The sequence below is a fragment of the Cavia porcellus genome, unplaced genomic scaffold (genome assembly GCF_034190915.1).
Source record: "Cavia porcellus strain 051 isolate PalLab524CR breed Dunkin Hartley unplaced genomic scaffold, mCavPor4.1 scaffold_9, whole genome shotgun sequence".
NCBI lineage: Eukaryota > Metazoa > Chordata > Mammalia > Rodentia > Caviidae > Cavia > Cavia porcellus.
The window spans coordinates 2,781,713-2,793,582 of record NW_026947492.1 but is presented as its reverse complement, the minus strand read 5'-3'; the positions used below and the strand labels follow the sequence as shown (position 1 = coordinate 2,793,582).

Here is an 11,870-nt window from a genome sequence, read left to right as displayed (position 1 = left end):
GAGGGGAGGGCCGTGGGGGAGGGGCGGGGGCGGGGCGCGGGGGGCGCGGGCAGCCCCGCCCCCCCAGGAGGCGCCGGGCGGCCATATTGCCGAGCTGTCTGCGGCGGCGGCGGCGGCGCCTCTCCTCTGCTCGCCCGCGGGCCCGCGCTCGTCCCGGCGACTCTCCTCCCAGCCGCGGCCGCGACGCCGGCGCCACCGCGCAGCGCCTCAGCCCCCGGACGGCGGGCGGGACGCCGCTCTCGGTAAGCCGCCGCGCCTGCCCTTCCCCCTCCAGCTCGGGCTCCGCCGGGGACGCTGAGTTGGCGGCGGGAAGTTGCGGGCCCGCTGCGGAGCCGCCGGCAGGCTCGGCCAGGCCGCCCGCGCGAGCGCTGTCCGGGCCGAGGCGCGCAGCCTGGCGGCCCGCGGTCCGCTCGGGCTGGGCCTGGAGGGCCGGGTGGGCCGGCGGCCGCGCGTCCGTCCCGAGGGGACTCTGCGGAGACTCCCGGGGCGCCGGCGGCTGCCTCGCGCGGTGCGGGCGGGCGGGCGCGGTGGCCCCGGCCCGGCGTGCGAGGAGGGCGCGGGGTGCTGGGGAGCGCGGGCTCCGCCCGGGGCCGCGGGGATGCTGCGTGACCGGGTTGGGGCGCCCGCCGCGCGCACCCGGCCCCCGCGCCGCCGCGCCGGCTCGCCGCTCTACCTGCTGCGCCTGCGGCTGCCTCCCCGCCCGGGAACTTTCTCCGGCTCTGCCGGCAAAGTTGAGCGCCTCACGGTCGGCTTGGCTCGGAAGGGATTGGAGTTGTGCGCACCTAACTTTGAAAGGGAGCCGTGCAGCACCGCGTTTCGGTTTACACCGAGCAGCAGGTCCTACACAGAGGCGTCATGTTCCCTAAACGTTCCCAGCACTTGCACTTTTTTCCTCTCGTTTTTTGGATGTGGTTTTTTCTTTTTTGAAGAGTGATTATTAATGAGCTTGGAAATACGTTGAAAAAATCGGTTTCGTCAAATGCATTTAACAGGAGGCTGAGGCAGGAGGATTGGTTTTGGGCTAGTCTTAGACTACACAGGCAGTTCAAGACGTGCCTGGACTACGTAGTGGGTTCCTGTCTCAACAAAAACCGAAAAGAAAAGGAAATTAAAATACACTTGAGACCTATTTAGTGAGGGAGCTCCTTGCCAGCACTGTGGCAGTAGGACTGGCGTGAGATAAACGTGAGACATAAGATAATAAGGCTGTTTGATAAATGAGTACTTGGCTTAAACCTCACAATCTATTGTTGACGGAGTATACATTTTTTCGAACACTAAATACTCTTCTTGTATGTTGGCTTGAGCTTGGAATGAACAATTGCCCCGTTCATTTTGCTAAGTAAATAATGATTTAATCCATTTGCTAAAGTAGCAGTATTTGATTTTCGATTACAGACTGATATTTAGGATTGAATTTTGTTTTTTTAACTTTCACAATTTCTTTGCTTTAACCAATGTGCTTTTATGATCCAGAACTAATAATTTACTTCAAATATGACAAAATGCAGGGTACTTTTTGAAGTTAAGTGTATGCTATAAAAAGGACTTTCTTAGTCATTTCTCTATAGTTTTGAATTGAATAATCAGTTAATATTAGTAAGGAAAGACTAGGTAGACAGATTTATTTATTTGATGCCAAGGATCGAACTCACAACCTTGCAACTTGCCAGGCAGGCGCTTATGCCACTAAGCTAAATCCCTAGCCCCTAGACCGAGTTATTTTTGTATAAATGAGATTTGGTTATAGCACTCTAAAACGTTGAAATTCTTGCCCTAGTGGCTTTTTCCCCCCACTCTTGTATCCACATATAAGGAAGAGCACTGGAAGAGAGGCTCAGAACTACTGAAAGAGGTAGTTAATTTTATTGTGGGGAAAATAGGTTATCTCTGCTATTTTTTGAAAACTGTAATTACTTAACTGGAAATTAAAGTGATTATTCATTTGTCTGTGATTGTAGGAAATGATAGGATTTGCAGTTTCTTATCTCCCTGATTGTCAGGCCTGAGGAATGGGAAAGTTGAGTTTTTTTTGTTGTTGTTTATTGCTTCACCATTCTGAGGAGGAACAGAATTTTTTGTTATTCATGTTTATCTTTGGCAGGTTGTTGAAAACCTGTATATTTTGACTTTCAGTTCTCAGTCTTTTAATATCCATGTACAATTTTTTTTTTTTTTTTTTTTTGTCTTTTTCGTTTTTATCGGTACCAGGGATCGAACTCACGACTGCCTGTTTGCAAGGCAGGTGCTTATGCTGCTGAGCTAAATCCCCAGCCCCTCCATGTACAATTTAATAGTCCGAAATGTTGAATAATAGTGGGTCCTGTATTTTCATCTACTTTTAATTTTACATATTATAATGTGAGCCATTGAAAAATAGGGACACATCTTAAGCAGTATTCCCCAAAGACTGAGCCTAAATAGCATGTTCCATGAAGGTTGTGAAGAGTGAGGAGTACTGGTGGAGCTTATCCAGGCAGTCTAGCTAACAGAATTTCATGTTACTGTTGAGAATCTGGGAAGTCAGGAAAAGCACTCTTGGGTATCTTGAAGGTCCCACAGACCAAAATCTGTGATGCTAACCTGGGTACAAGATTCAGTGGAGCTGGCCGGGGTTGCTATAGTTGTACATTTTACATGTTATGAGATTTCTTGGTGTTACTAAGCACTAAACATTGACTTTTGTACCTAGGATGTGTTCTTCATCTTTTCGGTAGTAGAAGGCCAATCTGACCTCAGCACCTCCATCTTTAGTGAATTTTAGAGAAATCCCAACTGGCCTATTTGGGTAACTTCCTGATATGTTACTATTTTACAGCGAATGTATACTTTTAAAGTATTTTTGAAAATATTAAAGTACTGTACTGTAATATGTTTTATGGCAGTTTGAACTGAGAAAGACAGGGAAAGGTAAAAATTCACTTCAGTCTGTAGAAACCACCTCAGCCCTAATTCTTTTTTTCATAGGTAATTGCTGCTAGCCATTTCTTGTTATGTATATATAGAAAATGCCTCTAGTTATGCAAGGATAGGAATATTTGTATCATTTTTTAAAGTCTGTTAAAAGGTTAGATGGTAACACAGTGGAAGATCATTTATTACTTTAATCATGGAGTAAATTGTGTTTCTCAGGCTTTCTTTGGAATGAAATTATACAATGGAATATCCTATATGTACTAATTCTCAAAAATGTTTGTGTAAGTGTATGTGCAAATTTTCTTGATTAATGACTGAAGAGGAAATTTAGGATTTTTTTTCTCTCTAGAGTACGGTACATAATTATATGGAAAATGGTGCTTTTTTAAAAAAGTTATGATGTGGGGTAGTGAAGCGTCCAGGTGTTGTATGAATCTTTTTTATTTGAAAGCTGTTTGGAAAGAAATAATGGTCTATATGATTAACTTCTTTATTTTTTTAATGATGAACTCTGGTGTCAGCTTCTTGGAAGACATGGATTCATGGGCACCATGTGTGACTTTTTTCGAACAGCTATTATGCGTAGTATTCCTGGCAGTTTCACTAGACCACTTAGTTTTATTTAGTAGATAGATTTTATAAGTATTTTTTTGTAGTATAATAACAGTGCTCTGACTGAGTGAGTTGACACCCACCTATCATCCCAGCACCCAGGAGGCTGAGGCTGGAAGATCACTATGAGGTCTGGACCAGCATGTGCTATGTAGTGAGTTTAACACCAGCTGCATAGTAAGCTCAAGGCCAGCCTGCACTACAAAGGGAGACGTCTCAAAATCCAAAGAAACCCATCAAAAACTTAAAAAAAAAAGGTGATCTTTTAAAACTATAATTTTGAATTACATTTATTAAAGGTAGGAAAAGAAATATGTTCTGCAGTTTAAAAGAAACTTAGATGGGATCGGGCACGTTCAGGATGGCATAGCCGTAGACGCAACTTAAAAGAAACTTAGGAAAAGGAGTATACTCTGCAGGTTGAAAGCAGACCAGTGTAAAAAAAGAGCACAGTGCCATGAGAAAATTGGCCACCATCTTTTTTTGTGCTAACCACTTAGTAGACTGATGTCAGATCTGGGCTGTCCTATGAAAAACCTACGTGGGTTCTAACTAGAAGAATTAACGATAAACTTCCTGATTGGTTCCAGGTGCAGGACTTGAGCATGTTTTCTGGATTCCATGACTGACAAGCCATGCTCAATTGCCTAGCTAGCTGGCCATGTCTCAGGCCTGCTTTTTCCATTTTTAACATTTATTAATTTCTAGTTAATGTATACGAGGTGATTAACTTTTTACATAAAGTGATTTTATGATCAAGAAATACTGGTGACTTATTCATACTTTATGTGCATTTGAAATTAACTATTTTTGAGTTCTAGTAAGAAGATCTGTTTGAAAGATAGCCTCATGCTGTTATCCATTTAGAGCAAGGGTAGACTGGAGGTGGTGCACCCTCCTTGCCTGTTTTTGTAAGTAAAGTTTTATTGGAACATATAGTAGCGATTCATTTACAGATAGTCTGTGGCTGCTTTGGGGCTGTAATGGCAAAGACCATATGACTCAGAAAATTTCAAATGTTTGCTGTATGCTCATTTACAGAAAGAGTTTACTAGCTCTTAATTTAGAAAAAAAATACTGTTGGCTGTTTATGTCAATAGTATTACATTTTTTCCCTAAGTTTTAGATAATCTCTGTGAGCTTTCAGGACCTTAAATATGAATTTAATTGATTTGTGGAAATTTGAAATCAGACCAGCTGTAGGTGAATTTGTGAGAACAGTCTTTGTTCGCCTGATTTTTAGCCCATACATCATTTCACATGCTTTGGATGCAAATAACAAAGAAAGCTCAAACTGCCAAAAATAGTGAGGAAATTTAACAATGAGGCCATTGCTTCACAGCAAAATCCAGAAGCTTAGTAATAGCTCAATATGTGATGCACTTGCCTACAGTCCCAGTACTCTAGGAGGCTGAGGCAGGAGGATCACAAATTTGAGCCTAATCTTGGTAATTTACCAGCTTGGTAAAGCTTTGTCTCAAAAGTAAAAAAAAGGGCTGCAGATGTAGCTCAGTGCAAAGGCTCTGGGTCCAACCCCCAGTACTGCAAAAGCAAACAAACAACAACAAAAAACAAAAAGGAGATAAATGGAAAAAGCTCAATAAAGAGCAAAGATTTATTCTTCCCACTCTCTGCCCTGTGGCCTTCTCCATTGGCTTCTTTCTGAGACTCCTTTCTTCAGCCGTAGTTGGCCTGTTTCAAGGACTGGCATGCCATTCCAGACACAGCAGTAGCCACAGAAGTAAGACCACTGTGTCTTTTTCTGAGGCCTCCCCCTCAGCTGCTGTCTTCGCCACTGCTTTGGCCAGGGTTGGGCAAACTCCATGTCTAAGTCATGGACAAGAGGAATGGAATTGCCCTTCTTTCCACTCAGTACCCAGTAGATGATTTTCCTTAGTCATATACCACAGCTTTTGAATTCTTTCTTGTCTTCACCCAAAGTCAGAGCAAAGTTCAATCATAAATAATTTAGCAAGAACACGTGAGTTCACATTTTGGGTATGGAGTTTAGGTAAATTATTCAGTGAAAAAAGTATTCCTGTTTACATACTTGATAATTTTTAGTCCATTTGCTAATAACTTCCCCTGCTGTTTTTGTAAATAAAGTTTTATTTGACCACATTGTAGCTCACTTACTTCTTTATTATCTATGACTGATTTCCTGCTGTACCAGCCCAGTAGCAACAGGCTGTGTAGGTTACAAAATCTAAAATGTTTACTTATTTGACCCTTTAGTTTGCTGAGTTCTGCTTTAAGGTATCAGGCATACTTTGGGAAGCTGTTATCCTGTGCCAATTACTCTGTATTTTAGGATGCAAAGATGAGTAAGGAATTTACACTCTTAACGGGAAGGTTGGTCATATTGTATGTCTGGAAGTGTGTTACGCGCTATTGTAGCGGTGCATGTAAACTAGAGTTCATCTTGAGTGCACATTCTAGTAACATTCAGTGCAGTGTCTTCTGTAATGTGCTTTCTCGACAATTCTTCCTACTTTTAAAATTTTTAAAAACTTTTTCTGTAACTAATAATCTCTCAGTAACCTGAGAGTATGTGTATTTGTCACAAATTCTCTTCTACCAAGGTGGCACATATCTATAATTTTAGCTACTTGGGAGTCTGAGGCAGGTGAATGACAAATTCAGGACCAGTCGGTGCCACACAGCAAGACTGGCCTCAAACAGCAAAGCCTTTCCACTGCCTGGAAAGGAGAAAGGAGGACGTGGCTGTGGTTAATTGGCTGTGTAACTCTTGGGTCTTTATGATGTATGTAGAATGGATTAAAACTTCATTAGCTGCATTATGGCACTTGGTAGTTAAGCTGGTCACAGGCTCTAGATGAGAAAAAGCTATACACATTTAGTTATTAAGTTAAGATAGTATATGTCAGAAGCTTGCCATATATATACCTAGTCAACACCAACTTAATTTTTTTGAGAGCAGAATACATTTATTGAGGGAAAGAAAGCTTCTGTCTCAGAGACAGAAGGGGATCCCCAGCAGGTTGCCAACACCAAATTATTAAATAGTAAGTTTATTCTTTAATTGTGCCAGGTTAAATGAAATTATTGAAGCAGTTCTGAATAGAGATGATAAAGACCTGAATTTGGGAGATCTAGTTGTGAACCTCTTTGAGTATTCATGTTTGCTGTGGTCATTTTACAGCATTAAAATCACAGGGAGATACTGCTTTTGACATAATTAACAGAAAAATTAAAATGAGTTTATATATATGCTTAATGCATTAACAAAAGTGGTGAATATTTGAGGACCAGCTATGTTACAGGTACTATTCTAGTATCCCAAGGAGAGATAAATATAAGAAAATGTGAAGTTCAATGGTTTCTATTAATGAGAGTATAGAGATAATACAGAGAGCTGCCAGATAGCTTTAGAGTTTCAAAACATAGTTTTGAGATTTTTTTTTTAAATTGTGAGATTTTTGAAGGTCATTTCAAATCTTTGGCTCTTTCTTGCTACATTGATAACTGAAATGCACCATTATTTTTAACATTATGTGAATGTTTAATATTTTCTTATAGATAAAGTGAAGGAGTTGGACTGGATTTTGCATTTAAAATTAATAATTGTAAGTAACAGTTTGTCGTTTTTTTCACTTTAGGATCCCCTTTCTGCACACCTGTTCAGTAGGAAGAATAGCTATTTTTCTTTTAAATTTATAAAATTTAGAAGAGAACCCAATTTCACTGTAAAAGTCTTAGAAATTTGCTTTGCATTTTCATTTTCTCAAAATATTGAATACCTCATTCCTTGAAAATGTCCTTAAAACAAATCACTTCTACGTGTGCACGCAGTTGGTACCTTATTTAAAATTGCATATCTCCTTTACAGGACCTACAGTTACAGAGGTAATCACCACTTGATAATGTGCCCTTGCATCTTTAGAGGCAGTCTTTTGAGCTGAAAATAGGAAAAGCTTCACTAGTTTGCTTCTTGGAAAGTCCTGTAAATTGTTTTGGAGACGCTCATTTAGAATGATAGTTAAGAAGAGTGCGAATACCATAAGAGTTTAGGAGTAGGCTTTAAAAGGACTGTAACTTTCTTTGTTAACTGGCCCATCACTTTGGCTAAGTCACTTGAATCTTAATTTATTAGAGATATGCAGTCTCTGGGAAGATGTACTATTAAATGTCTGTAGAGTGAGTGTTCTACAAATGCGCCTTCTATATGCCACTCTTCTTGTTTTTGGTATTATTTTTACACTTGCACAATGGAACTAAAAGCTGTGCATGGAGTGCATACCAGGACAATGAGACCTTGAAGCAAGAGGATTGAAAATTCAAGCTTAGACTGGGCAACTTTGATTTACTGAGAGCCTCTTTCATATGAAACATTAAAAAAATGATTGCTGGTGTGGGAGGAAGGCTTGGGTTCAGTCCTTAGCATGGGGGGGGGTGGCACTAAAAATTCTTGTACTGTTTGCTTGAGAGTCACATGGCGCTTTATACAGAAAAAGAAATCATTATTGCTAGTTAACATTAAAACTGAACTAAAACTAACAAAAATAATTATTTGTAATTTAATGGTGTTAAACCTAGGAGTATGTGAACTTGGATGGGGAAAAAGTTACATCTTTATTTATACATACTCTTATTCATATAGGCAACAGTAGCATTAGTAGTACCAGAGACTGTTTCCATTAGAAATTGCAAGTATTTCATAATATTAAAAATGTTGAAGCTTCAGTGTAAACTAGATTTAATAACATCTGTTTTACCATGTGATAGGCAGTAGCCTACAGTGCCACTGCCATAACATAGCTCTACTTACAGGTGTGACATTGTTTCCCATTGTATAAGATAGAGAGAAAGTTTTAGGATAAGCCCCAGAGTAAAAGGGCATAGAAGAAAAGACATAGGGGAGGAAGGAGCAAAGATGGCCAATAGATAACAGCAGGCTACAGAGGCTCCCTGAGATAGTCAACTTAGAGTTTAATGTACTACAACGTGGGATCCCCGAATAGAGGGAGATGAATTCTCTTGTCCCAAGAAGAAACTAAGCTGAGAAGAACCAATCAAACATACAGTCCCAGTGCTACTATTGGAACAGCTAAAGGTTCAGTGCTCTTGCTAAAGGTTTGGTTGTGCCCGAACCTGAGTGGCAGAGACTTACCAAGTTGTTGGAAATCCTGCCGCTTCTACTTACTGGAAACACAGTCACACTGAGGTTGGAGATCGGCGAGCCGACAGAGAGCTGAGCTAGCAGGAAACCTGCATCAACCTGTGGCGAGTAACGGGAATAAACCATTCCATGGAGCCGGGGGCTCCAACAGATGACATTCTGGGATCGGGCAGGACTGGCAGGAACAAGGGGCAGTAGTGACTTAAGTCAGTTTTTCCTTTCCTGAATGGAATTGGTGGAATGAGCTTGGCCTGGGTCACGCAACCTGACTGAGACCTAATAGGTTATCTGAAATCAACTCCCTATGCCAGCGGTGCCCACTAATCCAATGAAGGCCTCAGCAGGTTGACTGACCCGGAGGGGAGGCGGTGCCCACTAATACAGTGAGGGCCTCAGCAGGTTGACTGATCTGGAGGGGAGGGGCCAGCATATGCTGCCCCTGTTTGCAACTCATTAGCTCTCTGCAGTGAGAAGGGTCACCTAGCCAGCATGCCTTAGAAGAATTGTAACCAACAAAGAAAGAAACTGGGGCCTCCTGGAAGAAAGAAAAAAGATGGGAAGAGGAAGCAACAACAAAAAGTCCCCAGGTCTCAACCCTGAGAACATTGACCCAGGACAGGTAAATACAAAGGAGAATCAGAACAGCAAACATGCAATATCAGACACGGCACCAGTGGACGTAAAGAGATATCTTTGGGACCTCATAGACAAGTTCAAAAAGGAATATTTAGCCAAGTAAACAAAGATATAAGAAGATTAATAAAAGAGATGCTAAGCACCCCTCAAGAAGACACAGACAGAAGAAGGGAGGAATTCAAACAAAACAGAGAACCATTTGATGAAGAATATAAACAAAATATAGAATACATGAAGCAGATTCAAAGAGATTACCAGGAAATGAAAAACTATAGAAAGATGGCAAAACTGCTTTAATGAAACTAAGGATAGATCATCCAAACTGGAGGACGGGTTTGCAATGTGGGATTATGAAAGAAACACTTTTTAAAAATAACAAAACAAGCAGTAACAATACAAAGGCTAGAAGACGACAAGAGGATCTATAACGAGAATAAAGAATGTGAATGAAGAAGCAGGGGTACAAACAAAGGAACCACAAAGGCTATTCACAGAAATAATTAAGGAAAACTTCTTAAACATAGGAAAAGGAAATGATATGCAGATGTATGAAGCATACAGAACTCCAGCCAACTACACCCAAAACAGAGCTACATCCAGGCATATAATCAAGAACCCAGAAATTCAATAAAAGAACAGAATATTAAAAGCTATTAGAGACAGGAAACAGATAACTGATAAAGGAAGGCCCATCAGAATAACAGCAGACTTCTCAACACAAACCATAAAGTCAAGAAGAGCCTGGAGCAAATATTCTAAGCCCTGAAAGAAAATAACCTCCAGCCCAGATTTATATACCTTGCTAAACTGTCTCAGAAATTAACGGAGAAACAAGATGCTTCCAAGACAAAGAGGAACTTGGGAAATTTGTGACCACCAATCCAACTCAATAGAGAATACTGCAGGGCATTCCAGAGAGAGAGAAAAGTACTCGGATTCCAGGAACAGTGGCAGAGAAGCGTCAATGAATGGAGCAGAAAACGATGAAGAAGACAAGCAGACAACTGATGGCAAAAAAAGAGCATAGCAGAAATGAGGCAGAAAAGATTGGCTCTAATCTCTAATATAGATGGCCTTGATGCACTAAATTTAAAAAAAAATCACACATAGAGTAGATCAGGAGGTAGGGTCCACCGAGATGCTATTTTTAGGAAATATAATTAACATGAAAAAGAGTAAATGGACTGAAAATCAAATATGAGAACACAATGCTCTATGTGACAGAGAACTAGAGAGTAATAGGGGCAACTAGACCAGTATTTGTGGATAGGTTGGAAAGACAGGCTTTAATAGGTAACGGAATGCAATTACAGGTCAAGTCCAGGAGAGAAGGTTCAGAACCACTTAGGTAAATAGCAGGTTGCCCCCTCTCCCCCAATTTAAAACTAAGGGTCTTGGTCAGACCCAAAAATACACAGTATACCCTGGGGAAGTGAAAGGGGAGGGAGAGTCTTAAAAAAGATGGCAGAAGATATTGTTAATAGTGTATCAGGATTTAAAACCCACATTACTCACACCATTCTCCATAGATTTTATTCTGTCCCAGTTTATCTACTTGCATTAGATTTGAAGGCACAGACAGCTATTCCAAAAACATTAGGATATAGCACAGAAATCATCTTTAATTTCCTGTTAACTTAATCTGGAGCCTTGTATGACTTATACTGTTTAACATGACTGATCTTAGTTAAATCTGATTTGTTTGATTGCTGTTTGGTATCAACAAATTTTATTCAAAACTGATATGATAGTATCAAGTCTGAGAGTATACGCAACCACACTGAAGATGACAAGACTCTACGATACACATTCAGGTTTGATTACTACCTGTTTTTGAAGTTTTATACTATATACAAAGTTATGTTTTATTAATACTGTTATGTACTGACATATTCAATTATACTATGTCTGATATAGCCAATTCTATTGAAGATAACAAGAGACAACACAGAAACTATGGTAGAACTCCTTGTATAATGGTCTTATACATCTTTTTTGTTTCATTTGTTTCTTGCTTTGTTTTATTTCTCCCTCTAATATAGTAAGGATAGAAATACATGTTAAGACTCATGCATGTGTAGAACCTATAAACAGTTTATGAGAACTGATCTTATGACACATGATGAAATGAACAAATACTCTGGAATAAAAAGAGACACCAAAGTACCCAGTGCTGATCCTGGAGTGTCGTAATGTGAAACCCAGCAATAGTATTATACTTTGTTGAGTGATGTTAGCCTGCTTGGGTTTGTTTCAATTTCAACATAACTGAAGATATGGATAACTGCGTGTATGTTTAAGTGTATAGGATTGATAACCATATTTCTAAGTTTTTGTTGGATAATTGAACAGAAGTGTTTGCTGTCTTGTTGTTTGAATTCCCACTTTTTATGTTCCACTCTTGTATCTTCAATAAGTATTTGTAAGAGGATATTATGTAAACATCAGCAAGTGATTCCTTTTTGGTTTTTCTTTGAAAGTATGTATTATTTCTACCCATTTTCTGTTTTGTTTAGTCTTTCTTTGTATACAATTAATAAAAAAGAAAAGACCAGGGATGTTTTGT

At 40.3% G+C, this 11,870-nt stretch overlaps 1 protein-coding gene across 2 annotated transcripts in view; it reads left to right on the top strand.

Annotated features, from left to right (window-relative positions):
• The first annotated feature begins 109 nt into the window (after nucleotides 1-109).
• Rdx (radixin) overlaps nucleotides 110-11,870 on the top strand; it is an 85,521-nt gene continuing 73,760 nt past the window's right edge. For both annotated transcript variants that reach the window (XR_010049615.1, XM_063255723.1), the window contains exon 1: nucleotides 110-242. The gene's annotated coding sequence lies outside the window, so the exon portion shown is untranslated. The remainder of the gene's footprint in view (nucleotides 243-11,870) is intronic.